The sequence below is a fragment of the Schistocerca serialis genome, chromosome 9 (assembly GCF_023864345.2).
Source record: "Schistocerca serialis cubense isolate TAMUIC-IGC-003099 chromosome 9, iqSchSeri2.2, whole genome shotgun sequence".
Lineage (NCBI taxonomy): Eukaryota > Metazoa > Arthropoda > Insecta > Orthoptera > Acrididae > Schistocerca > Schistocerca serialis.
The window spans coordinates 550,034,211-550,059,211 of record NC_064646.1 but is presented as its reverse complement, the minus strand read 5'-3'; positions in this window follow the sequence as shown (position 1 = coordinate 550,059,211).

Genomic DNA, 25,001 nt, shown 5'->3' with positions numbered 1-25,001 from the left:
GTACAAAAAGACTGACTCTTCTTACTGACTATGCTTTGAACCATTCCTGTGACACTAGTTATAGATTCCGATGCTTCACTCCAGGTTTACTGTAAACCTCAGACCTTCTTATTGATGATCAAACACAGAAATTGCATCGGAATTAAAAAACAAAAGGCACAATGCAGACTTAAGTACAAGAAGACTGACTATTCTTACAGACTATGCTTTGAACCATTCCTGTGACACTAGTTATAGATTGCGATGCTTCACTTCAGGTTTGCTGTATCCCTCTGACCTTCTTATTGACGATGAAACACAGAATTTGCATCGGAATTGAATACAATAGGCACAATGCCGACTTAAGTACACGAAGACTGACTCTTCTTACTGCCTATGTTTTGAACCATTCCTGTGACACTAGTTATAGATTCCGACACTACACTCCAAGTTTACTGTATCCTTTGGACCTTCTTACTGACGATGAAAAACAGAAATTGCATCGGAATTAAATACAAAAGGCACATTGCCGACTTAGGGACAAGAAGACTGACTCTTCTTACTGACTATGTTTTGATCCACTCCTGTGACACTAGTTATAGATTGCGATGCTTCACTTCAGGTTTACTGTATCCCTTGGACCTCCGTATTGACGATGAAACACAGATATTGCATCGGAACTAAATAGAAAAGGCACAATGCCGACTTAAGTACAAGAGGACTGACTCTTCTTACTGTCTATGTTTTGAACCATTCCTGTGACACTAGTTATTGATTCCGGTGCTTCACTCCAGGTTTACTGTTTCCCTTGGACCTTCTTATAGACGATGAAACACAGAAATTATATCAGAAATAAATAGAAAAGGCACAATGCCGACTTAAGTACAAGAAGACTGACGCTTCTTACTGAATATGACTTTGAACCATTCCTGTGACACTAGTTATAGATTCCGTAGCTTCACTTCACGTTTACTGTATCCCTTGGACCTTCTTATTGACGATGAAACACAGATATTGCATCGGAATGAAATAGAAAAGGCACAATGCCGACTTAAGTACAAGAAGACTGACTCTTCTTACTACTTATGTTTGAACCATTCCTGTGACACTAGTTATAGATTCCGATGCTTCACTTAAGGTTTACTGTATCCCTCTGACCTTCCTATAGACGAAGAGACACAGAAATTGCATCCGAATTAAATACAAAATGCACAGTACCGACTTAAGTACAAGAAGACTGACTATTCCTACTGTCTACGTTTTGATCCATTCCTGTGACACTAGTTATAGATTCCGATGCTTCACTTCAGGTTTACTCTATCCCTCTCACCTTCTTATTGACGATGAAACACAGAAATTGCATCGGAATTAAATACAAAAGCACAATGCCGACTTAAGTACAAGAAGACTGACTCTTCTTACTGACTATGTTTTGAATCATTCCTGTGACACTAGTTATAGATTCCGATGCTTCACTTCAGGTTTACTGTATCCCTATGATCTTCTTATTGACGATGAAACACAGAAATTTCATCGGATTTAAATACAAAAGGCACAATGCTGACTTAAGTACAAGAAGACTGACTCTTCTTACTGTCTATGATTTGAACCATTCCTGTGACACTAGTTATAGATTCCTATGCTTCTATTCAGGCTTACTGTATCCCTTGGACCTTCTTATTGACGATGAAACACAGAAATTGCATCGGAATTAAACACAAAAGGCACAATGCCGACTTAAGTACAAAAAGACTCACTCTTCTTACTGACTATGTTTTGAACCATACCTGTGACACTAGTTATAGATTCCGATGCTTCACTTCAGGTTTATTTTATCCCTTGGACCTTCTTATTGACGATGAAACACAGAAATTGCATCGGAATTAAATACAAAAGTCACAATGCCGAATTAAGTACAAGAAGACTGACTCTTTTTACTGACTATGTTTTGAACCATTCCTGTGACACTAGTTATGGATTCGGATGCTTCAATTCTGGTTTACTATATCCCTCTGACCCTCTTATTGACGATGAAACACAGAAATTGCATCGGAATTAAATAGAAAAGGCACAATGCCGACTTAAGTACGAGACGACTGACTTTTCTTACTGTCTATGTTTTGAACCATTCCTGTGACACTAGTTATAGATTCCGATGCTTCACTTCAGGTTTACTGTATCCCTGTGATCTTCTTATTGACGATGAAACACAGAAATTGCATCAGAATTAAATACAAAAGGCGCAATGCCGACTTAAGTACAAGAGGACTGATCCTTCTTACTGCCTATGTTTTGAACCATTCCTGTGACACTAGTTTTAGATTCCGATGCTTCACTTCAGGTTTACTGTATCCCTCCGACCTTCGTATTGATGATGAAACACAGAAGTTGCATCGGAATTAAATACAAAAGGCACAATGCAGACTTAACTACAAGAAGACTGACTCTTCTTACTGACTATGTTTTGAACCATTCCTGTGACACTAGTTATAGATTGCGATGCTTCACCTCAGGTTTGCTGTATCCCTCTGACCTTCTTATTGACGATGAAACACAGAAATTGCATCGGAAGTAAATACAAAGGGCAAAATGCCGACTTACGTACACGAAGACCGACTCTTCTTACTGCCTATGTTTAAACCATTCCTGTGACACCAGTTATAGATTCCGATGCTACACTTCAGGTTTACTGTATCCCTTGGACCTTCTTATTGACGATGAAAAACAGAAATTGCATCGGAATTAGATACAAAAGGCACAATGCCGACTTAAGGACAAGAAGACTGACTCTTCTTACTGACTATGTTTTGAACCATTCCTGTGACACTAGTTACGGATTCCGATGCTTCACTTCAGGTTTACTGTATCCCTCTGACCTTCTTATTGACGATGAAACACAGAAACTGCATCGGAATTAAATAGAAAAGGCACAATGCCGACTTAAGTACAAGAAGAGTGACTCTTCTTACTGTCTATGTTTTGAACCATTCCTGTGACACTAGTTATAGATTCGGATGCTTTACTCCAGGTTTACTGTATCCCGTAAACCTTCTTATTGACGATGAAACACAGAAATTGCATCGGAATTAAGTAGAAAAGGCACAATGCCGACTTAAGTACAAGAAGACTGACTCTTCCAACTGTCTATGTATTGAACCATTCCTTTGACACTAGTTATAGATTTCGGTGCTTCACTCCAGGTTTACTGTATCCCTTGGAACTTCTAATTGACGATGAAACACAGAAAGTGCATCAGAATTAAATAGAAAAGCCACAATGCCGACTTAAGTACACGAAGACTGACGCTTCTTACTGACCATGTTTTGAACCATTCCTGTGACACTAGTGATAGATTCCGATGCTTCACTTCAGGTTTACTGAATCCCTTGGACCTTATTGACGATGAAACACAGAAATTGCATCGGAATAAAATAGAAAAGCCACAATGAAGACTTAACTACAAGAAGACTGACTCTTCTTACTGACTATGTTTTGAACCATTCCTGTGACACTAGTTATAGATTGCGATGCTTCACCTCAGGTTTGCTGTATCCCTCTGACCTTCTTATTGACGATGAAACACAGAATTTGCATCGGAATTAAATAAAATAGGCACAATGCCGACTTAAGTACACGAAGACTGACTCTTCTTACTGCCTATGTTTTGAACCATTCCTGTGACACTAGTTATAGATTCCGACACTACACTCCAAGTTTACTGTATCCTTTGGACCTTCTTACTGACGATGAAAAACAGAAATTGCATCGGAATTAAATACAAAAGGCACAATGCCGACTTAAGGACAAGAAGACTGACTCTTCTTACTGACTATGTTTTGATCCATTCCTGTGACACTAGTTATAGATTGCGATGCTTCACTTCAGGTTTACATTATCCCTCTGACCTTCTTATTGACGATGAGACCCAGAAATTGCATCGGAATTAAATAGAACAGGCACAATGCCGACTTAAGTACAAGAAGACTGACTCTTCTTACTGACTATGTTTTGAACCATTCCTGTGACACTAGTTATAGATTCCGATGCTTCACTCCAGGTTTACTGTATCCCTTGGACCTTCTTATTGACGATGAAACACAGATATTGCATTGGAACTAAATAGAAAAGGCACAATGCCGACTTAAGTACAAGAGGACTGACTCTTCCTACTGTCTATGTTGTGAACCATTCCTGTGACACTAGTTATTGATTCCGGTGCTTCACTCCAGGTTTACTGTTTCCCTTGGACCTTCTTATTGACGATGAAACACAGAAATTGCATCAAAATTAAATAGAAAAGGCACAATGCCGACTTAAGTACAAGAAGACTGACGCTTCTTACTGTCTATGACTTTGAACCATTCCTGTGACACTAGTTATTGATTCCGATGCTTCACTTCAGGTTTACTGTATCCCTTGGACCTTCTTATTGACGATGAAACACAGATATTGCATCGGAATGAAATAGAAAAGGCACAATGCCGACTTAAGTACAAGAAGACTGACGCTTTGTACTGACTATGATTTGAACCATTCTCGTAACACTAATTATGGATTCCGATGCTTCACTTCAGGTTTACTGTATCCCTTAAACCTTCTTATTGACGATGAAACACAGAAATTGCATCGGAATTAAATACAAAAGGCACAATGCCGACTTAAGTACAAGAAGACTGACTCTTCTTACTGACTATGTTTTGAACCATTCCTGTGACACTAGTTATAGATTCCGATGCTTCACTTCAGGTTTACTGTATCCCTATGATCTTCTTATTGACGATGAAACACAGAAATTGCATCGGAATTAAATACAAAAGGCACAATGCTGCATTATGTACAAGAAGACTGACTCTTCTTACTGTCTATGATTTGAACCATTCCTGTGACACTAGTTATAGATTTCTATGCTTCTATTCAGGCTTACTGTATCCCTTGGACCTTCTTATTGACGATGAAACACAGAAATTGCATCGGAATTAAACACAAGAGGCACAATGCCGACTTAAGTACAAAAAGACTGACTCTTCTTACTGACTATGCTTTGAACCATTCCTGTGACACTAGTTATAGATTCCGATGCTTCACTTCAGGTTTATTGTATCCCTTGGACCTTCTTATTGACGATGAAACACAGAAATTGCATCGGAATTAAATACAAAAGTCACAATGCCGAATTAAGTACAAGAAGACTGACTCTTTTTACTGACTATGTTTTGAACCATTCCTGTGACACTAGTTATGGATTCGGATGCTTCAATTCTGGTTTACTATATCCCTCTGACCTTCTTATTGACGATGCAACACAGAATTTGCATCGGAATTAAATAGAAAAGGCACAATGCCGACTTAAGTACGAGACGACTGACTTTTCTTACTGTCTATGTTTTGAACCATTCCTGTGACACTAGTTATAGATTCCGATGCTTCACTTCAGGTTTACTGTATCCCTCTGATCTTCTTATTGACGATGAAACACAGAAATTGCATCAGAATTAAATACAAAAGGCACAATGCCGACTTAAGTACAAGAGGACTGATCCTTCTTACTGTCTATGTTTTGAACCATTCCTGTGACACTAGTTATAGATTCCGATGCTTCACTTCAGGTTTGCTGTATCCCTCTGACCTTCTTATTGACGATGAAACACAGAAATTGCATCGGAATTGAATACAAAGGGCAAAATGCCGACTTACGTACACGAAGACTGACTCTTCTTACTGCCTATGTTTAAACCATTCCTGTGACACTAGTTATAGATTCCGATGCTTCACTTCGGGTTTACTGTATCCCTCTGACCTTCTTATTGACGATCAAACACAGAAACTGCATCGGAATTAAATAGAAAAGGCACAATGCCGACTGAAGTACAAGAAGACTGACTCTTCTTACTGTCTATGTTTTGAACCATTCCTGTGACACTAGTTATAGATTCCGATGCTTCACTTCAAGGGTTACTGAATCCCTTGGACCTTATTGACGATGAAACTCAGAAATTGCATCGGAATAAAATAGAAAAGGCACAATGAAGACTTAACTCCAAGAAGACTGACTCTTCTTACTGACTATGCTTTGAACCATTCCTGTGACACTAGTTATAGATTGCGATGCTTCACCTCAGGTTTGCTGTATCCCTCTGACCTTCTTATTGACGATGAAACACAGAAATTGCATCGGAATTAAATACAAAGGGCAAAATGCCGACTTACGTACTCGAAGACTGACTCTTCTTACTGTTCATGTTTGAACCATTCCTGTGACACTAGTTATAGATTCCGATGCTTCACTTCAGGTTTATTGTATCCCTTGGACCTTCTTATTGACGATGAAACACAGAAATTGCATCGGAATTAAATACAAAATGAACAATGCCGACCCAAGTACAAGAAGACTCCCTCTTCTTACTGTCTATGATTTGAACCATTCCTGTGACACTAGTTATAGATTCCGATGCTTCACTTTAGGTTTACTGTATCCCTCTGACTCTCTTATTGACGATGAAACACAGAAATTGCATCGGAATTAAATACAAAAGTCACAATGCCGAATTAAGTACAAGAAGACTGACTCTTTTTACTGACTATGATTTGAACCATTCCTGTGACACTAGTTATGGATTCGGATGCTTCAATTCTGGTTTACTATATCCCTCTGACCTTCTTATTGACGATGAAACACAGAAATTGCATCGGAATTAAATAGAAAAGGCACAATGCCGACTTAAGTACGAGACGACTGACTTTTCTTACTATGTTTTGAACCATTCCTGTGACACTAGTTATAGATTCCGACACTACACTCCAAGTTTACTGTATCCTTTGGAGCTTCTTACTGACGATGGAAAACAGAAATTGCAACGGAATTAAATACAAAAGGCACAATGCCGACTTAAGTACAAGAAGACTGACTCTTCTTACTGACTATGATTTGATCCATTCCTGTGACACTAGTTATAGATTGCGATGCTTCACTTCAGGTTTACATTATCCCTCTGACCTCCTTATTGACGATGAAACACAGAAATTGCTTCGGAATTAAATAGAACAGGCACAATGCCGACTTAAGTACAAGAAGACTGACTCTTCTTACTGACTATGTTTTGAACCATTCCTGTGACACTAGTTATAGATTCCGATGCTTCACTCCAGGTGTACTGTATCCCTTGGACCTTCTTATTGACGATGAAACACAGATATTGCATCGGAACTAAATAGAAAAGGCACAATGCCGACTTAAGTACAAGAGGACGGACTCTTCCTACTGTCTATGTTTTGAACCATTCCTGTGACACTAGTTATTGATTCCGGTGCTTCACTCCAGGTTTACTGTTTCCCTTGGACCTTCTTATTGACGATGAAACACAGAAATTGCATCAGAATTAATTAGAAGAGGCACAATGCCGACTTAAGTACAAGAAGACTGACGCTTCTTACTGACTATGACTTTGAACCATTCCTGTGACACTAGTTATAGATGCCGATGCTTCACTTCAGGTTTACTGTATCCCTTGGACCTTCTTATTGACGATGAAACACAGATATCGCATCGGAATGAAATAGAAAAGGCACAATGCCGACTTAAGTACAAGAAGACTGACTCTTTGTACTGACTATGATTTGAACCATTCTCGTAACACTAGTTATGGATTCCGATGCTTCACTTCAGGTTTACTGTATCCCTTAAACCTTCTTATTGACGATGAAACAAGGAAATTGCATCGGAATTAAATACAAAAGGCACAATGCCGACTTAAGTACAAGAAGACTGACTCTTTTTACTGACTATGTTTTGAACCATTCCTGTGACACTAGTTATAGATTCCGATGCTTCACTTCAGGTTTACTGTATCCCTATGATCTTCTTATTGACGATGAAACACAGAAATTGCATCGGAATTAAATACAAAAGGCACAATGCTGACTTAAGTACAAGAAGACTGACTCTTCTTACTGTCTATGATTTGAACCATTCCTGTGACACTAGTTATAGATTCCAATGCTTCTATTCAGGCTTACTGTATCTCTTGGACCTTCTTATTGACGATGAAACACAGAAATTGCATCGGAATTAAACACAAAAGGCACAATGCCGACTTAAGTACAAAAAGACTGACTCTTCTTACTGACTATGTTTTGAACCATTCCTGTGACACTAGTTATAGATTCCGATGCTTCACTTCAGGTTTATTGAATCCCTTGGACCTTCTTATTGACGATGAAACACAGAAATTACATCGGAATTAAATACAAAAGTCACAATGCCGAATTAAGTACAAGAAGACTGACTCTTTTTACTGACTATGTTTTGAACCATTCCTGTGACACTAGTTATGGATTCGGATGCTTCAATTCTGGTTTACTATATCCCTCTGACCTTCTTATTGACGATGAAACACAGAAATTGCATCGGAATTAAATACAAAGGGCAAAATGCCGACTTACGTACACGAAGACTGACTCTTCTTACTGCCTATGTTTAAACCATTCCTGTGACACCAGTTATAGATTCCGATGCTACACTCCAGGGTTACTGTGTCCCTTGGACCTTCTTATTGACGATGAAACACAGAAATTGCATCGGAATTACATACAAAAGGCACAATGCCGACTTAAGGACAAGAAGACTGACTCTTCTTACTGACTATGTTTTGAACCATTCCTGTGACACTAGTTATAGATTCCGATGCTTCACTTCAGGTTTACTGTATCCCTCTGACCTTCTTATTGACAATGAAACACAGAAACTGCATCGGAATTAAATAGAAAAGGCACAATGCCGACTTAAGTACAAGAAGACTGACTCTTCTTACTGTCTATGTTTTGAACCATTCCTGTGACACTAGTTATAGATTCCGATGTTTAACTCCAGGTTTACTGTATCCCGTAAACCTTCTTATTGACGATGAAACACAGAAATTGCATCGGAATTAAGTAGAAAAGGCACAATGCCGACTTAAGTACAAGAAGACTGACTCTTCCAACTGTCTATGTATTGAACCTTTCATGTGACACTAGTTATCGATTCCGGTGCTTCACTCCAGGTTTACTGTATCCCTTGGACCTTGTAACTGACGATGAAACACAGAAATTGCATCAGAATTAAATAGAAAAGCCACAATGCCGACTTCAGTACACGAAGACTGACGCTTCTTACTGACTATGTTTTGAACCATTCCTGTGACACTAGTGATAGATTCCGATGCTTCACTTCAGGTTTACTGAATCCCTTGGACCTTATCGATGATGAAACACAGAAATTGCATCGGAATAAAATAGAAAAGGCACAATGAAGACTTAACTACAAGAAGACTGACTCTTCTTACTGACTATGTTTTGAACCATTCCTGTACACTAGTTATAGATTGCGATGCTTCACCTCAGGTTTGCTGTATCCCTCTGACCATCTTATTGACGATGAAACACAGAAATTGCATCGGAATTAAATACAAAGGGCAAAATGCCGACTTACGTACACGAAGACTGACTCTACTTACTGTTTATGTTTGAACCATTCCTGTGACACTAGTTATAGATTCCTATGCTTCACTTCAGGTTTATTGAATCCCTTGGACCTTCTTATTGACGATGAAGCACAGAAATTGCATCGGAATTAAATACAAAAGGCACAATGCTGACTTAAGTACGAGACGACTGACTTCTCTTACTGTCTATGTTTTGAACCATTCCTGTGACACTAGTTATAGATTCCGATGCTTCACTTCAGGTTTACTGTATCCCTCTGATCTTCTTATTGACGATGAAACACAGAAATTGCATCAGAATTAAATACAAAAGGCACAATGCCGATTTAAGTACAAGAAGACTGACTCTTCTTACAGACTATGTTTTGAACCATTCCTGTGACACTAGTTATAGATTGCGATGCTTCACTTCAGGTTTGCGGTATCCCTCTGACCTTCATATTGACGATGAAACACAGAATTTGCATCGGAATTAAATACAATAGGCACAATGCCGACTTAAGTACACGAAGACTGACTCTTCTTACTGCTATGTTTTGAACCATTCCTGTGACACTAGTTATAGATTCCGACACTACACTCCAAGTTTACTGTATCCTTTGGACCTTCTTACTGACGATGAAAAACAGAAATTGCATCGGAATTAAATACAAAAGGCACAATGCCGACTTAAGGACAAGAAGACTGACTCTTCTTACTGACTATGTTTTGATCCATTCCTGTGACACTAGTTATAGATTGCGATGCTTCACTTCAGGTTTACATTATCCCTCTGACCTTCTTATTGACGATGAAACACAGAAATTGCATCAGAATTAAATAGAACAGGCACAATACCGACTTAAGTACAAGAAGACTGACTCTTCTTACTGACTATGTTTTGAACCATTCCTGTGACACTAGTTATAGATTCCGATGCTTCACTCCAGGTTTACTGTATCCCTTGGACCTTCTTATTGACGATGAAACACAGATATTGCATCGGAACTAAATAGAAAAGGCACAACGCCGACGTAAGTACAAGAGGACTGACTCTTCCTACTGTCTATGTTTTGAACCATTCCTGTGACACTAGTTATTGATTCCGGTGCTTCACTCCAGGTTTACTGTTTCCCTTGGACCTTCTTATTGACGATGAAACACAGAAATTGCATCAGAATTAAATAGAAAATTCACAATGCCGACTTAAGTACAAGAAGACTGACGCTTCTTACTGACTATGACTTTGTTCCATTCCTGTGACACTAGTTATAGATTCCGGCTGAAGGACTATGTATTGAATTTCGACGCAATTTGAATGTTCCATCGTCATTAGGAGGCCCTGAACGTTACAATTAAGTATCAGTTTTGCGTCGGATTCGATCATCTAGACTCACAGGAGAACGACCATACGGTGGCCGAGGCAGCAATAGATCCTTGGAGACAAGTCGGCTGAAGGACGATGTATTGAATCTCGACGCAATTTGAGTGTTCCATCGATATTAGAAGGCCCGGAACGTTACAATTAACTATCAGTTTCGGGTCGGAGTCGAAAATCTAGACTCACAGGAGACGGACCATTTGGTGCCCGAGGCAGCAATATCCCCTTGGAGACAAGTCGGCCGGAGGACGATGTATTAAATCTCGACTCAATTTGAGTGTTCCATCGTCATTAGGAGGCCCTGAACGTTACAATTAACTATCAGTTATGTGACGGATTCGAAAATCTAGCCTCACAGAAGACGGAACATATGGTGCCCGAGGCAGCAATATCCCCTTGGAGACGTCGGCTGGAGGACGATGTATTGAATCTCGACGCAATTTGAGTGTTCCAACGTCATTAGGAGGCCCTGAACGTTACAATTAACTATCAGTTATGCGACGGATTCGAAAATCTAGACTCACAGCAGGACGTAAAAAAGGCGCAAGAGGCAACAATGGACCCTTGAAGACAAGTCGGCTGGAGGACGGTGTATTGAATCTCGACGCAATTTGAGTGTTCCATCGTCATTAGGAGGCCCTGAACGTTACATTTAACTATCAGTTTCGCGTCGGATTCCAAAATCTAGACTCACAGGAGACGGACCATAAGGTGCCCGAGGCAGCAATATCCCCTTGGTGACAAGTCGGCTAGATGACGATGAATTGAATCTCGACGACATTTGAGTGTTCCATCGTCATTAGGAGACCCGGAAGATACAATTAACTATCCGTTTTACGTCGGATTCGAAAATCTAGACTCACAGGAGATCGACCATAAGGTGCCCGAGGCATTAATAGACCGTTCGAGACAAGTCTGCTGGAGGACGATGTATTGTTTCCGGACGCAAGTTGAGTGTTCCATCGTCATTAGGAGGCCCTGAACGTTACAATTAACTATCACTATCGCGTTGGATTCGAAAATCTAGAATCGCCGGGACGGATCATATGGTGCCCGACGCAGCAATATCCCCTTGGAGACGAGTTGGCTGGAGGGCGATGTATTGAATCTCGACGCAAATTGAGTGTTCCATCGTCATTAGGACGCTCTGATCGTTACAATTAACTAACAGTTTTGCGTCGGATTCGAAAATCTAGACTCACATGAGATCGACCATAAGGTGCCCGAGGCAGCAATAGACCCTTGGAGACAAATCGGCTGAAGGACGATGTATTGAATCTCGAAGCAATGTGAGTGCTCCATCGTCATTATGAGGCCCTGAGCGTTACAATTAACTGTCAGTTTTGCGTCGAATTCGAAAATCTAAAGTCACAGGAGAACGACCATAAGGTGCACGAGGCAGCAATAGACCCTTGGAGACAAGTCTGCTGAAGGACGATGTATTGAATCTCGACGCAATTTGAGTGTTCCAACGTCATTAGTTGGCCCTGAACGTTATAATTAACTATCATTTTGCGTCGGATTCGATAATCTAGACTTACAGGAGACGGACCATATACTGCCCGAGGCAGCCATATTCCCTTAGAGACAAGTCGGCTGAAGGACGATGTATTGAATCTCGAAGCAATTTGACTGCTCCATCGTCATTAGGAGGCCCTGAACGTTACAATTAACTATCAGTTTTGCGTCATATTCGAAAATCTAGAGTCACAGGAGAACGACCATAAGGTGCCCGAGGCAGCAATAGACCCTTGAAGACAAGTCGGCTGAAGGACGATGTATTGAATCTCGACGGAATTTGTGTGTTCTATCGGCATTAGGAGGTCCTGAACGTTACAATTAACTATCAGTTTCGCGTTGGATTCGAAAATCTTGTCTCACAGGAGACGGACCATATGGTGCCCGAGGCAGGAATATCCCCTTGGAGACAAGTCGGCTGGAGGACGATGAATTGAATCTCGACGCCATTTGAGTATTCCATCGTCATTAGGAGGCCCTGAACGTTACAATTAACTATCCGTTTTGTGTCGAATTCGAAAATCTAGACTCACAAGAGAACGACCATTAGGTGCCACAGGCAGCAATAGACCCTTGAAGACAAATCGGCTGGAGGACGATGAATTGAATCTCGACGAAATTTGAGTGTTCCATCTGCATTAGGAGGTCCTGAACGTTACAATTAACTATCAGTTTCGCGTCGGATTCGAAAATCTTGACTCACAGGAGACGGATCATATGGTGCCCGAGGCAGGAATATCCCCTTGGAGACAAGTCGGCTGGAGGATGATGTATTGAATCTCGACGCCATTTGAGTGTTCCATCGTCATTAGGAGGCCCTGAACGTTATAATTAACTATACGTTTTGCGTCGGATTCGATAATCTAGACTCACAGGAGGACGACCAAAATACGCCCGAGGCAACAATAAACCCTTGGAGACAAGTCGCCTGGAGGAGGATGAATTGAATCTCGACGTAATTTGAGTGTTCCATCGTCATTAGGAGTGCCTGAACGTTACAATTAACTATCAGTATCGCGTCGGATTCGAAAATCTAGACTCGCAGCTACGGATCATATGGTGCCCGACGCAGCAATATCCCCTTGGAGTCAAATCGGCTGGAGGACGACGTATTGAATCGCGACGCAATGTGAGTGTTCCATAGTCATTAGGAGGACCTGAACGTTACAACAAACTATCAGTTTTGCGTCGGATTCGATAAACTATACTCACAGGAGGACGACCAAAAGGCGCCCGAGGCAACAATAGACCCTTGGAGACAATTCGACTGGAGGACGATGTATTGAATCGCGACGGAATTTGAGTGTTCCATTGTCATTAGGAGGACCTGAATGTTACAATAAACTATCAGTATCGCGTCGGATTCGATAATCTAGAATCACAAGAGACGGGCCGTATGGTACCCAAGGCAGCAATATCCCCTTGAAGACAAGTCGGCTGGAGGACGATGTATTGAATCTCGACGCAAATTGACGGTTCCATCGTCATTAAGACGCCCTGAACGTTACATTTAACCATCGGTTTCGCGTCGGATTCGAAAATCTAGACTCACAGGAGCACGACCATAAGGTGCCAGAGGCAACAATGTCCCCTTGGAGACAAGTCGGTTGCAGGACGATGTATTGAATCTCGACGCAATTTGAGTGTTCCATAGTCATTAGGAGGACCTGAGCGTTACAATTAACTATCAGTTTTGCGTCGGATTCGTTAAACTAGACTCACAGGAGGACGACCAAAAGGCGCCCAAGGCAACAATAGACCCTTGGAGACAAGTCGGCTGGAGGACGATGTATTGTTTCTCGACGGCATTTGAGTGTTCCATTGTCATTAGGAGGCCCTGAACGATACAATTAACTATCCGTTTTGCGTCGGATTCGAAAATCTAGACTCACAGGGAAACGACCTTAAGGTGCCCGAGGCAGCAATAGACTCTTGGAGACAAGTCGGCTGAAGGACGATGTATTGAATCTCGAAGCCATTTGAGTGCTCCATCGTCATTAGGAGGCACTGAACGTTACAATTAACTATCAGTTTTGCGTCGGATTCGATAATCTAGAGTCACAGGAGAACGACCATAAGGTGGCTCTTGGAGACAAGTCAGCTGAAGGACGATATATTGAATCTCGAAGCAATTTGAGTGCTCCATCGTCATTAGGAGGCCCTGAACGTTACAATTAACTATCAGTTTTGCGTCGGATTCGAAAATCTAGACTCACAGGAGAACGAAAATAAGGTGCCCGAGACAAGTCGGCTGAAGGACGATGTATTGAATCTCGACGCAATTTGAGTGTTCCATCGTAATTAGGAGGCCCTGAACGTTACAATTAACTATCAGTTATGTGACGGATTCGAAAATCTAGACTCACAGAAGACGGAACATATGGTGCCCGAGGCAGCAATATCCCCTTGGAGACAAGTCGGCTGGAGGACGATGTATTGAATCTCGACGCAATTTGAGTGTTCCAACGTCATTAGGAGGCCCTGAACGTTACAAATAACTATCAGTTATGCGACGGATTCGAAAATCAAGACTCACAGCAGGACGTAAAAAAGGCGCCCGAGTCAACAATGGACCCTTGAAGACAAGTCGTCTGGAGGACGGTGTATTGCATCTCGACGCAATTTGAGTGTTCCATCGTCATTAGGAGGCCCTGAACGTTACATTTAACTATCAGTTTCGCGTCGGATTCCAAAATCTAGACTCACATTAGACGGACCATAAGGTCCCCGAGGCAGCAATATCCCCTTGGTGACAAGTTGGCTAGAGGACGATGAATTGAATCTCGACGACATTTGAGTGTTCCATCGTCATTAGGAGACCCGGAAGATACAATTAACTATCCGTTTTACGTCAGATTCGAAAATCTAGACTCACAGGAGATCGACCATAAGGTGCCCGAGGCAGCAATAGACCGTTGGAGACAAGTCTGCTGGAGGACGATGTATTGTTTCTCGACGCAAGTTGAGTGTTCCATCGTCATTAGGAGGCCCTGAACGTTACAATTAACTAACAGTATCGCGTCGGATTCGAAAATCTAGCCTCGCCGGGACGGATCATATGGTGCCCGACGCAGCAATATCCTTTGGAGACGAGTCGGCTGGAGGACGATATATTGAATCTCGACGCAAATTGAGTGTTCCATCGTCATTAGGACGCTCTGAACGTTACAATTAACTATCAGTTTTGCGTCGGATTCGAAAATCTAGACTCACAGGAGATCGACCATAAGGTGCCCGAGGCAGCAATAGACCCTTGGAGACAAGTCGGCTGAAGGATTATGTATTGAATCTCGAAGCAATTTGAGTGCTCCATCGTCATTAGGAGGCCCTGAACGTTACAATTAACTATCAGTTTTGCGTCGGATTCGAAAATCTAGAGTCACAGGAGAACGACCATAAGGTGCCCGAGGCAGCAATAGACCATTGAAGACAAATCGGCTGAAGGACGATGTATTGAATCTCGACGCAATTTGAATGTTCCATCGTCATTAGGAGGCCCTGAACGTTACAATTAAGTATCAGTTTTGCGTCGGATTCGATAATCTAGACTCACAGGAGAACGACCATACGGTGGCCGAGGCAGCAATAGATCCTTGGAGACAAGTCGGCTGGAGGACGATGTATTGAATCTCGACTCAATTTGAGTGTTCCATCGTCATTAGGAGGCCCTGAACGTTACATTTAACTATCAGCGTCGCTTCGGATTCCAAAATCTAGACTCACAGGAGACGCACCATAAGGTGCCCGAGGCAGCAATATCCCATTGGTGACAAGTGGGCTAGAGTACGATGAATTGAATCTCGACGCCATTTGAGAGTTCCATCGTCAATAGGAGGCCCTGATCGTTACAATTAACTATCCGTTTTGCGTCGGATTCGATAATCTAAACTCACAGGGAACGACCATAAGGTGCCCGAGGCAGCAATAGACCCTTGGAGACAAGTCGGCTGGAGGTCGATGTATTGAATCTCGACGGAATTTGAGTGTTCCATCGTCATTAGGAGGACCTGAATGTTACAATAAACTATCAGTATCGCGTCGGATTCGATAATCTAGAATCACAAGAGACGGGCCGTATGGTACCCAAGGCAGCAATATCCCCTTGAAGACAAGTCGGCTGGAGGACGATGTATTGAATCTCGACGCAATTTGAGTGTTCCATCGTCATTAGGAGGCCCTGAACGTTACAATTAATTATCCGTTTTACGTCGGATTCCATAATCTAGACTCACAGGAGTACGACCATAATGAGCCCGAGGCAGCAATAGACCCTTGGAGACAAGTCGGCTGGATGACGATGTATTCAATCTCTACGCAATTTGAGTGTTCCATCGTCATTAGGAAGCCCTGAAGGTTACAATTAACTATCAGTTTTGCGTCGGATTCGAAAATCTAGACTCACAGGAGAACGACCGTTAGGTACACGAGGTAGCAATATCCCCTCGGAGACAAGTCGGCTGGAGGACAATGTATTGAATCGCGACGGAATTTGAGTGTGCCATCGTGAGTAGGAGGTCCTGAACGTTACATTAACTATCAGTTATGCGTCGGATTCGTAAATCTAGACTCACAGGAGAACGACAATATGGTGCCCGAGGCAGCAATAGACCCTTGGAGACAAGTCGGCTGGAGGACGATGTATTGAATCTCGACGCAATATGAGTGACCCATCGTCAATAGGAGGCCCGAACGTTACAATTAACTATCAGTTTTGCGTCGGATTCGATAATCTGACTCACAGGAGGACGACCAAATGGCGCCCGAGGCAACAATAGACCCTTGGAGACAAGTCGACTGGAGGACGATGTATTGAATCGCGACGGAATTTGAGTGACCCATCGACATTAGGAGGCCGTGAACGTTACAACTAACTATCAGTTTAGCATCGGATTCGAAAATCTAGAATCACAGGCGACGGACCATATGGTGCCCGACGCAGCATATATACCCTTGGAGACAAGTCGACTGGAGGACGATGTATTGAATCGCGACGTAATTTGAGTGTTCCATCGTCATTAGGAGGCCCTGAACGTTACAATTAATTATCATTTTGCGTCGGATTCGATAATCTAGACTCACAGGAGAACGACTTAAGGTACCCGAGGCAGCAATAGACCCTTGGATACAAGTCAGCTGGAGGGCGATGTATTGAATTGCGACGTAATTTGAGTGTTCCATCGTCATTAGGAGGCCATGAACGTTACAATAAACTATCAGTATCGCGTCGGATTCGAAAACTCGACTCACAAGTGACGGACCGTATGGTACCCAAGGCAGCGATATCGCGTTGAATACAAGTCGGCTGGAAGACGATGAATTGAATCTCGACGGAATTTGAGTGTTCCATCGTCATTAGGAGGCCCGGAACGTTATTATTAACTCTCAGTTTTGCGTCGTATTCTAAAATCTGACTCACAGGGGAACGACAATAAGGTGCCCGAGGCAGCAATAGACCCTTGGATACAAGTCGGCTGGAGGACGATGTATTGAATCTCGACGCAATTTGAGTGACCCATCGTAATTAGGAGGCCTTGAACATTACAACTATCTATCAGTTTTGAGTCGGATTCGATAATCTAGACTCACAGGAGGACGCCCAAAAGGCGCCCGACGCTACAATAGATCCTTGGAGACAAGTCGACTGGAGGACGATGTATTGAATCGCGACGGAATTTGAGTGTTCCATCGTCATTAGGAGGCCCTGAACGTTACAATTAACTATCATTTTGCGTCGGATGTGATAATCTAGACTCACAGGAGAACGACCATAGGGTGCCCGAGGCAGCAATAGACCCTTGGAGACAATTCGGCTGGAGGATGATCTGTTGAATCGCGCCGCAATTTGAGTGTTCCATTGTCATTAGGAGGCCCTGAACGTTACAATTAACCGTCAGTTTCGCGTCGGATTCGAAAATCTCGACTCACAAGTGACGGACCGTATGGTACCCAAGGCAGCAATATCCCCTTGAATACAAGTCGGCTGGAGGACGAAGTATTGAATCTCAACGCAGTTTGTGTGTTCCATCGTCATTAGGAGGCCCTGATCGTTATAATTAACTCTCAGTTTTGCGTCGGATTCGAAAATCTAGACTCACAGAATAACGACCATAAGGTGCCCAAGGCAGCAATATCCCCTTGGAGACAAGTCGGCTGGATGACGATATATAAGAATCTCGACGTAATGTGAGTGTTCCATCGCTATTAGGTGGCCCTGAACGCTACAATTGACTATCAGTATCTCGTCAAATTCGAAAATCTAGACTCACAGGAGTCGGATCGTATGGTGCCCGACGCAGCAAAATCCCCTTGGAGACAAGTCGGCTTTAGGACGATGTATTCAATCTCTACGCAATTTGAATTCTCCATCGTCATTTGGAAGCCCTGAAGGTTACAATTAACTATCAGTTTTGCGTCGGATTCGAAAATCTAGACTCACAGGAGAACGACCGTTAGGTACACGAGGCAGCAATATCCCCTCGGAGACAAGTCGGCTGGAGGACAATGTATTGAATCGCGACGGAATTTGAGTGTTCCATCGTGATTAGGAGGTCCTGAACGTTACATTAACTATCAGTTTTGCGTCGGATTCGATAATCTGGACTCACAGGAGGACGACCAAAGGGCGCCCGAGGCAACAATAGACCCTTGGAGACAAGTCGACTGGAGGACGATGTATTGAATCGCGACGGAATTTGAGTGACCCATCGACATTAGGAGGCCGTGAACGTTACAACTAACTATCAGTTTAGCATCGGATTCGAAAATCTAGAATCACAGGAGACGCACCATATGGTGCCCGAGGCAGCAATAGACCCTTCGAGACAAGTCGGCTGGAGGCCGATGAATTGAATCTCGACGCAATTTGAGTGTTCCATCGACATTAGGAGGCCCTGAAAGTTACAATTAACTATCAGTTTTGCGACGGATTCCATAATCTAGACTCACAGGAGAACGACCAAAAGGCGCCCAGGGCAACAATAGACCCTTGGAGACAATTCGGCTGGAGGACGATGAATTGAATCTCCACGCAATTTGAGTGTTCCATCGACATTAGGAGGCCCTGAAAGTTACAATTAACCATCAGTTTCGCGTCGGATTCGAAAATCTAGACTCACAGGAGAACGACCATAAGGTGCCCGAGGCAGCAATAGACCCTTGGAGACAAGTCAGCTGAAAGACGATGTATTGTATCTCGACGCAATTTGAGTGACCCATCGTCATGAGGAGGCCCTGAACGTTACAATTAACTATCAGTATTGCGTCGGATTCGATAATCTAGACTCACAGGAGGACGACCAAAAGGCGCCCGAGGCAACAATCGACCCTTGGAGACAAGTCGGCTGGAGGCCGAAGTATTGAATCGCGACGGAATTTGAGTGTTCCATCGTCATTAGGAGGCCCTGAACGTTAGAATTAAATATCAATTTGCATCGGATTCGATAATCTAGACTCACAGGAGAACGACCAAGAGGTGCCCGAGGCAGCAATAGACCCTTGGAGACTAGTCGGCCGGAATACGATGTATTGAATCTCGACGCAATTTGAGTGTTCCATCGTCATTAGGAGGCCCTGAACGTTAAAATTAACTATATGTTTTGCGTCGGATTCCATAATCTGGACTCACAGGAGGACGACCAAAAGGCGCCCGAGGCAACAATAGACCCTTGGAGACCAGTCGGCTGGAGGACGATGTATTGAATTACGACGCAATATGAGTGTTCCATCGTCATTAAGAGGACCTGAAAGTTACAATTAACCATCAGTTTCGCGTCGGATTCGAAAATCTAGACTCACAGGAGCACGACCATAAGGTGCCAGAGGCAGCAATAGACCCTTGGAGACAAGTCGGCTGGAGGACGATGTATTGAATCTCGACGCAATTTGAGTGTTCCATCGTCATTAGGAGCCGTGAACGTTACAATTAACTATCAGTTTTGCGTCTGATTCGATAGACTCACAGGAGAAAGACCAAAAGGCACCCGAGGCAACAATTTACCCTTGGAACAAGTCGGCTGGAGGACGATGTATTGAATCACGACGCAATTTGAGTGTTCCATCGTCATTAGGAGGCCCTGAACGTTGCAATAAACTATCAGTATCGCGTCAGATTCTAAAATCTCGACTCACAAGAGACGGATCGTTTGGATCCCAAGGAAGCAATATCCCCTTGAAGACAAGTCAGCCGGAGGACGATGTTTTGAATCTCGACGCAATTGGAGTGTTCCATCGTCATTAGGAGGCCCTGAACGTTAGAATTAATTATCAGTTTTGCGTCGGATTCGAACATTTACACTCACAGGAGAACGACCATAAGGTGCCCGAGGCAGCAATAGACCCTTGGAGACAAGTCGGCTGGAGGACGATGTATTGAATCGCGACGCAATTTGAATGTTCCTTCGTCATTAGGAGGCCCTGAACGTTGCAATTAACTATCAGTTTCACGTCGGATTCGAAAATCTAGACTCACAGGAGACGGACCATCTGGTACCCGAGGCAGCAATATTCCTCTGGAGACAAGTCGGCTGAAGGACGATGTATTCACTCTCGACGCAATTTGAGTGTTCCATCGTCATTAGGAGGCCCTGAACGTTGCATTTAACTATCAGTTTCGCGTCGGATTCGTAAATCTAGACTCACAGGAGACGGACCATATGGTACCCGAGCCAGCAATATCCCCTTGGCGACAAGTCGGCTGAAGGACGATGTGTAGGGTCTCGACGCAATTTGAGTGTTCCATCGTCATTAGGAGGCCCTGAACGTTACAATTAACTATCAGTTTTGCGTGGGAATCGAAAACGTAGAGTCACAGCAGAACGACCATAAGGTGCCCGAGGCAGCTATAGATCCTTGGAGACAAGTCGGCTGAAGGACGATGTATTGAATCTCGACGCAATTTGAGTGTTCCATCATCATTAGGAGGCCCCGAACGTTACATTAACTATCAGTTTTGCGTCGGATTCGACAATCTAAACTCACAGGAGAACGACAGTAAGGTGCCCGAGGCAACAATAGATCCTTGGAGACAAGTCGGCTGGAGGACAATGTATTGAATCGCGACTTAATCTGAGTGTTCCATCGTCATTAGGAGGCCCTGAATGTTACAATTAACTATCAGTTTTGCGTCGGATTCAATTATCTAGTCTCACTGGAGAACGAGCAAAAGGCGCCCGAGGCAACAATAGACACTTGGAGACAAGGCGGCTGGAGGACAATGTATTGAATCGCGACGGAATTTGAGTGTTCCATCGTGATTAGGAGGTCCTGAACGTTACATTAACTATCAGTTATGCGTCGGATTCGTAAATCTAGACTCAAAGGAGAACGACAATATGGTGCCCGAGGCAGCAATAGACCCTTGGAGACAAGTCGGCTGACTTGGCCCCAAGGGTCTATTGCTGCCTCGGGCACCTTATGGTCGTTCTCCTGTGGGTCTAGATTATCGAATCCGACGCAAAACTCATACTTAATTGTAACATTCAGGGTCTCCTAATGACGATGGAATATTCAATTTGCGTCGCGTTTCAATACATCGTCCTCCAGCCGACTTGTCTCCAAGGGTCTATTGTTGCCTCGGGCGCCTTTTTGTCGTCCTCCAGTGAGTCTAGATATTCGAATCCGACGCATAACTGACAGTTAATTGCAACGTTCAGGGGCTCCTAATGACGATGGAATACTCAAATTGCGTCGAGAGAGAATACATCGTCCTCCAGCCGACTTGTCTGCAGAGGAATATTGCTGCCTCGGCCACCAGATGGTCCGTCTCCTGTGAGTCTAGATTTTCGAATTCGACGTGAAACTGATAGTTAATTGTAACGTTCAGGGCCTCCTAATGACGATGGAACACTCAAATTGCGTCGTGATCCAATACATCGTCCTCCAGCCGACTTGTTACAAGGGTCTATTGTTGCCTCGGGCGCCTTTTGGTCGTTCTCCTGTGAGTCTAGATTATCGAATCCGACGCAAAACTGATAGTTAATTGTAACGTTCAGGGCCACCTAATGACGATGGCTCACTCAAATTGCGTCGAGATTCAACACATCGTCCTCCAGCCGACTTGTCTCCAAGGGTGCATTGTTGCCTCGGGCGCCTTTTGTACGACCACCTGTGAGTCTAGATTTTCGAATCCGTCGCATAACTGATAGTTGTACGTTCATGTCCTCCTAATAACTATGGAACACTCAAATTGCGTCGAGATTCAATACATCGTCCTCCAGCCGACTTGTCTCCAACGGTCTATTGCTGCCTCGGGCACCTTATGGTCGTTCTCCTGTGAGTGTAGATGTTCGAATCCGACGCAAAACTGATAGTTAATTCTAACGTTCAGGGCCTCCTAATGATGATGGAACACTCAAATTGCGTCGAGAGAGAATACATCGTCCTCCAGCCGACTTGTCTCCAAGGGGATATTGCTGCGTCGGGCACCATATGATCCGTCTCCTGTGAGTCTAGATTTTCGAATCCGACTCGAAACTGATAGTTAATTGCAACGTTCAGGGCCTCCTAATGACGATGGAACACTCAAATTGCGTCGAGATTCAATAGATCGTCCTCCAGCCAAATTGTCTCCAAGGGTCTATTGCTTCCTCTGGCACCTTATGATCGTGCTCCTGAGAGTCTAGATTTTCGAATCCGACGCGAAACTGATGGTTAATTGTAACTTTCAGGGCCTCCTAATGTCGATGGAACACTCAAATTGCGTGGAGATTCAATTCATCGTCATCCAGAAGAATTGTCTCCAAGGGTCTATTGTTGCCTCGGGCGCCTTTTGGTCGTTCTCCTGTGAGTCTACATTATGGAATCCGACGCAAAACTGATAGTTAATTGTAACTTTCAGGGCCTCCTAATGTCGATGGAACACTCAAATTGCGTCGAGATTCAATTCATCGGCCTCCAGCCGACTTGTCTCGAAGGGTCTATTGCTGCCTCGGGCACCTTGTATACGTTCACCTGTGAGTCTAGATTTACGAATCCGACGCATAACTGATGGTTAATCATAACGTTCAAGGCCACCTAATGGCGATGGAACACTCAAATTGCGTCGAGATTCAATACATCGTCCTCCACCCGACTTGTCTTCAAGGGGATAATGCTGCCTTGGGTACCATACGGTCCGTCTCTTGTGAGTCGAGATTTTCGAATGCGACGGGATACTGATAGTTTATTGTAACGTTCAGGGCCTCCTAATGACGATGGAACACTTAAATTACGTCGCGATTCAATACATCGTCCTCCAGCCGAATTGTCTCCAAGGGTCTATTGCTGCCTCGGGCACACTATGGTCGTTCTCCTGCGAGTCTAGATTATCAAATCCGACGCAAAATGATAGTTAATTGTAACGTTCAGGGCCTCCTAATGACAATGGAACACTCAAATTCCGTCGCGATTCAATACCTCGTCCTCCAGTCGACTTGTCTCCAAGGGTCTATTGTTGCGTCGGGCGCCTTTTGGGCGTCCTCCTGGGAGTCTAGATTATCGAATCCGACTCAAAACTGATAGTTAATTGAAATGTTCAAGGCCTCCTAATTACGATGGGTCAATCAAATTGCGTCGAGATTCAATACATCGTCCTCCAGCCGACTTGTCTCCAAGGGTCTATTCCTGCCTCGGGCACCATATGGTCCGTCTCCTGTGATTCTAGATTTTCGAATCCGATGCTAAACTGATAGTTAGTTGTAACGTTCACGGCCTCCTAATGTCGATGGGTCACTCAAATCCCGTCGCGATTCAATACATCGTCCTCCAGTCGACTTCTCTCCAAGGGTCTATTGTTGCCTCGGGCGCCCATTGGACGTCCTCCTGTGAGTCTAGATTATCGTATCCGTCGCAAAACTGATAGTTAATTGTAACGTTCAGGGCCTTCTAATGACGATGGGTCACTCATATTGCGTCGAGATTCAATACATCGTCCTCCAGCCGATTTGTCTTCAAAGGGATATTGCTGCCTTGGGTACCATACGGTCCGTCTCTTGTGAGTCGAGATTTTCGAATGCGACGCGATACTGATAGTTTATTGTAACGTTCAGGGCCTCCTAATGACGATGGAACACTCAAATTCCGTCGCGATTCAATACATCGTCCTCCAGTCGACTTGTCTCCAAGGGTCTATTGTTGCCTCGGGCGCCCTTTGGTCGTCCTCCTGTGAGTCCAGTATATCGAAACCGACGCAAAACTGATAGTTAATTGTAACGTTCAGGCCTCCTAATGGCGATGGGTCACTCATATTGCGTCGAGATTCAATACATCGTCCTCCAGCCGACTTGTCTCCAAGGGTCTATTGCTGCCTCGGGCACCATATTGTCGTTCTGCTGTGAGTCTAGATTTACGAATCCGACGCATAACTGATAGTTAATGTAACGTTCAGGATCTCCTAATCACGATGGAACACTCAAATTCCGTCGCGATTCAATACATTGTCCTCCAGCCGCCTTGTCTCCAAGTGTCTATTGTTGCCTCGGGCGCCTTTTGCTCGTTCTCCTGTGAGACTAGATAATGGAAACCGACGCAAAACTGATAGTTAATTGTAACATTCAGGGCCTCCTAATGTCGATGGAACACTCAGATTAAGTCGCGATTCAATACATTGTCCTCCAGCCGACTTGTCTCCAAGGATCTATTGTTGCCTCGGGCACCTTACTGTCGTTCTCCTGTGAGTTTAGATTGTCGAA